Below are 5,557 nucleotides of genomic sequence, written 5' to 3' on the forward strand. Positions count from 1 at the left end.
CTTTGCTCTCCGAACTCTGTGAGTTCAAGGCCAGCCTGGTCTCCATAGTTCCAGGCCAGCCTGGTCTCCATAGTTCCAGGCCAGCCAGGGCTTTATAATGAGATCTTGAAGCTAAATAAATCACTTTAAAAATATATGCATGGAGTAAATAGTTGAGAAATTGTATTTCCTTGCCTGTAGGGTGTATCTGGATGTGACAGAGTCAGAGTTGAAGTCACCCATCTTGTGGCTGTCTCATCCATTTTAATGAGTTAGTAGTGCTCCACCCCCAACATGGCTTAATTTGTCTGGAGGTGATTAAGCAGCCATAATCAAAGCAAGGTGGGTCATGGTGACAAGAGCAAGCCTGGTGTGCAGGCTCCTGTCTTCCCCAAAGCACAAAAGCTAAAATGCAAAAGTGTTGCAATCTGAACCAGCCCTGTTCCTCCCCTACCTTGTTCTATGAGGGAAGGGCAGTGGCTGACAGGAGGGAAGTGAGGACACCAGCAACCACTTTTCGTTTATTCAGAACAAATAAACAAACACCAGGAAGTTACACTCAAGCTGAGGGCAGCCATGCCACCTGAGTCACTCACTCACGTGGCAAGCATGGTGGCGGGGCACAGAGGTATTTGCTATGTGTTGGCCAGAGGAGGAGCAGGATGCCCAGAGATGGATTCCAGAAAACTAAGTGGCCCCTCTGTGACCCTGGATGCCATCTGAGTTTCCTCTTGTGAGGTGGATGATGCCTTTGCTTCTAAGAATAGTCAGAACTAAACAAGAGCGTAAATAGGACACGGGGCTAACTAAGTTCCCAGAGGGCATCTGTGCTGAGCCATGACAACCCAGCCTGGCTAGTTTCTCTAATCCCCCATTATGTGGATGCAGACACCAAAGCAGCAAAATATAGTCCCTGCTCCTCAGTCCTGTCTCTGAACCTTCACTATAGCCAGGCACCTGCATGTGCTTGTCAAGGGGACAGACTCAGGTGAGCAAGTTGGCTTATCTCACAGTAGAACACACTGTGAGCTGGTTTGGACGTGTGTCTCTGTGATAAAGCTCCTGCCTAGAATATATGTGGCCCTGGGTTCCATCAACAACATGAGAATAATCGTGTGGGTAGCCTCTAGTCAAGCAGGCCCAGAGGAAGAAGGGGAGGTGTGGGATGGAGGGGGTGCTATGGAGATGCTTGGTCTGAGTGTTAAGATGGGAGTAGAAGTTGGCTGGGGTTGAGAACAGCATTGTTCCCAGCAGGGGGAACCACTTGAGAGAAAAAGCCTAGAGCTTTGGTCTCACTGGACATTTGGGGGTTGGGGAGATAGTGGAGAAGTTAGGCAATCCACAGCAGCCAGGGAGGCTGAGGTCACATTATGCAGATGTGGACCTGGACCCAAAAGGCTCTCAAACTTCCTGTTCTCTACAAGCAGATCATCTTTAAAACCAAGAGAAACAAAACCAAGGCAAAGACATGTGAGTGAGTGTGGGCATGGTGGTGTGTGTGTTTGTGTGTGCAAATTCGAGAGCAGTGAGCATGCAAGTATGAATGTGCTAGTGTGGAGGCTGGAGGTTGATGGTGTCCTATTGCTCTCCCCTTTATATTCTGAGGGAGTCTGTCACTCAACTCAGACCTCTCCAAATGGCCCGCTGACACCAGCCTGTCTCTACCTACCCTGCACTGGTGTTAAGGTATGTGCTGCCAGGCCTGCCCTGAAATGGCTGCTGGGCATTGAACTCAGGCCTTCAAGTTCAGGCAACAGACACTTGACAACCGTCTCTTCCAACCCTTTTTCTCTTGATTTTTTTCCCCGAAGTTACATCTACGTGGGTGTGTATATACATGTTCATGTAGGTGCCCATGGAGGCCAGAAAGATGGTGTTGAATCCGTTGGAGTAGACAGTTACATTCATGAGCCACTTGTGGGATCTGAGAACCAAACTCCTGCCTTCTACAAGAGCAGCAAGTGCTCCTAACCGCTGAGCCATCTCTGCAGCCCACCCTTCCCCTTTTTCTTTTCTATTCTTTCTCTTTCTTTCTTTTTTTTTCTTTTTTTTTTAGACAGTGGCTCATTTTGTAGCCCAGGCTAGCCTTTTAACTATCCTAGGGTCTGGGGGGAAAATGGTGTAGTAGTTAAGAGCACTGACTGCTCTTAACCAGAGGATGCTCTTCCAAGACAACTCAGATTCAATTCACAACACCCACAAGGGTAACACCGCATCCAGAGCATCTGAGGAAACACCAATGTGCATAAGATAAAAATAAATAAAAATTTAAAAAATGTACAGCAGTCTTGTGTCTTAGTTAAGGCATGAGCAAGGCAGCTCATCTCCCCTGAGCCTCAGCTTCTGCATCCGTAAAGTACTCTGAGTTGGAACAGACAAGATGGATGTTCCCTGAGGGACAGCAGTGGGCAGGGAGACTGGAGAAAGGAGTTATGGTCACCACCCAGGCAGAAGGCAAGGATGCTTGAACTGTCAGCAGTCTGGGAGAGGGAGGTCTGGAGGCTTTGGTGTTACATTCCTGGAAGCCATGAAAACAGAGAGAGAAAGCTAGGAAGTAAGGGAGAGCTCTACTGTTGGGGCAGATTGGCTAGGAGGGGGCTGGAATAAGGGTTGTAGTCAGTGGGTTCAAATAACATCAAGGGCTCTGGAGAGATGGCCCAGCGGTTAAGAGCACTGACTGCTCTTCCAGAGGTCCTGAGTTCAAATCCCAGCAACTACATGGTGGCTCACGACCATCTGTAATGGGATCTGACGCTTCTTCTGGTGTGTCTGAAGACAGTGACAGTGTACTCATATACATTAAAAAAATAAATAAATCTTTTTTTTAAAAAAAATCAACATCAAGCTTGGCCGAAAGGAAGTCTCTACTGACCATTTTCCTTTTACCTTCTTTCTTTCTTTCTTCCTTTCTTTCTTTCTTTCTTTCTTTAATGTATGGGAGTACACTGTATGTGTCTTCAGATGCACCAGAAGAGGGCATAGGATCCCATTACACCATGTGGTTGCTGGGAATTGAACTCAGGACCTCTGGAAGAACAGTGAGTGCTCTTAACCGCTGAGCTATCTCTCCAGCCCCTTCCTTTTACCTTCTTAAAGCACACACACACACACAGAGTGTCTGTCTGTGTGAGGGAATGTCACATGTGTGGGCAGGTACCCTCAGGGGACAGAAGAAGGTGTTAGATCCCCTGAAGGTGGAGAGGACACTGAGACTCAAGCTCAGGTTGGCTGGAAGAGCAGAAGGCACCTGTAAGCATGGAGCCAGTTCTCCAGCCTCAGGACCACTTTGCTGTATTAAAAGGGTCTCAGACAGCTGGGTGCCCATACACCACAGGCTGGAGATTGCCTGGTATACCAGCTTTCTACATTGCTTTCCACACAAGACAGGACTGCTCAACAAACAGCAGTTGTGCTGATGTTAAAGACCCATCCTGGGGCTCTAGAGCGGAACACTGTTCCTTTAAGGAGGCCTCGCTGGAGACCCTTACCACAGGGCTGGTAGGTGGCAGAGGGGCTCCTCCCTATCCTTTGGAGATGCTTCTCAGGTAATTATATCTTCTGGGCTTTTCATCCTGCACCTTCAAAGCACCTGTGATTCTGGAGAGCCCCACCTCTGCCTTTGAAGTCAAATCATCCAGGTTTACCTGGGCAGGCCTAGACTTGGGGTACCCAGGCCTCCAGTAGGAGCCTTCAGCTCCCTGCCTGTCCTCTTTTGCTTTTCTACCTGTTGTGACAAAGAAGATTAAAGAAGGAAAAATTGACTTGGGTTCATACTGTGGGGGTATAGGCCCTCATGGCCGGAGTATCAGAAGTGTGAAGAGGCTGGTCGCAGCTCGTCCACAGGCAGGAAGCAGAGAGAGATGAAGGCTGGTGCTCAGCTTGCTCGATGGTGCCCTCAGTTCAACCTACAGGACAATGCTGCTCTCTTCAGTTAAGCCTTTCTAGAGACATGCCCAGAGGTCTCTAGAGTTACATCCAGAAGTTCTAAATCCCTTCAGGATGATGAGGATTAGCATATTCAACTTCCTTTCCCAAGGGCAGTGTTTCTGGCTCACAGCCTGCTCCAGTCTGGGGGTGTGTAAAGGATCTGACCCCCCCCCCCACCTGTTTCTGTTAGCAAGGTTTGTCTGTCGGTTTGTAGAGGGCTTCGCCTCTCCAGCACTTTAGGGATGGGGCTGGGTACAACTGGAAGACACAGAGAATTTGAAGTTCTTCTCTGGGGTCTTCACCTCAGACCCCTATCACCAATTCATCCACACACACACCCCAGATAGTCCCCCAGGGCCCACCTTGTTCTCCTCTACAAGAAGTGTTGTTGCCTGGGCTCTTGCTAACTAGTGTTTGCCTCAAGTGATGGGACAGTGTCCTAGATTCATTTCACAACCAGCCATTAGACTTGCTGTGTGCAGGGCCACTCAGGGTGACCTTTGCCAAGTAACATTAACGTTGTGTCCTTGTGCCTCGGTTTCCTCATTTGCCAAATGGCAGCCACTGTTGCTTGCTAAGCTCTTGTGAATCTGTAATTCCAGTTCCAAAGGATCCGATGCCCTCTTCTGAGTTTGGGTCCCAGCACTCACAAAGGGCAGGTGGCTCACAGCTGTCTAGAACTAGACATTTCGAAAAGATCTGCCTGACTCCTGGGTCTCCACAAGCAACTGCACATTCCCACACAGAGACACATGCACATATGTATACATAATTAATAAAATAAGAAACACTTTTCTCTTTGTTTGAAACAGTGTCTCACTCTGTAACCCTTTGTAACCAGGGCTGATCTTGAGATTAAAGGAGTGACCATAAAATATCTTAAAGAAATTGCATTTCTTTTACATGATGCAAGTATTTGCACAAATAAGACATCTAGTGAGTATTTTATAAATTAAATAACATTTTTGTTTTTGTTAAAAATGATTTATTTAGCCAGGTGGTAATAGCCAAGCCAACACTTGGGAAGCAAAGGCAGGTGGCTGTCTATGAGTTCAAGACCAGCCTGGTCTACAGAGCAAGTTCCAGAATAGCCTAGGACTACACAGAGAACACCGTCTGAAAAAACATTAAAAAATTAAAGATGTATTTATATTCTCCCTCCCTCCCCCCCCTCCTCCTCCTCCTCCTCCTTCTTCTTCTTCTTCTTCTTCTCTCTCTCTCTCTCTCTCTCTCTCTCTCTCTCATTGTGTGTGTGTGTGTGTGTGTGTGTGTGTGTGTGTGTGTGTGTGTCACAGGCACATGAGTAGCTGTGGAGGCCAGAAGAGGGCATCAGATCCTCTGGAACTGGAGTTACAGGTGGTTATGAGCTGTCTGCCTGCCCTGGGTGCTGGAAACTGAACTCTCGTCCTCCCAAAGAGCAATAAGTATTCTTAACCACTAAGCCATCTCTCCAATCCTTACCTTTTCTTTCTGTCCTGGGGATTGAACCTAAGACCCTGTACATGCTAAGCCAGTGAAAACCTTACCACTAAGTTATATCCCCAGCCATTTACTTTTTATTTGAGATAGTACCTCATTAAATTGCCCAGGCTAGCCTTGAACTCACTCTGTAGCCCAGTCTAGCCTTGAACTTTCAACTTCATGCCAAACC

This window comes from Micromys minutus (genome assembly GCF_963924665.1).
Source record: "Micromys minutus genome assembly, chromosome: 27".
NCBI classification, from domain to species: Eukaryota; Metazoa; Chordata; class Mammalia; order Rodentia; family Muridae; genus Micromys; species Micromys minutus.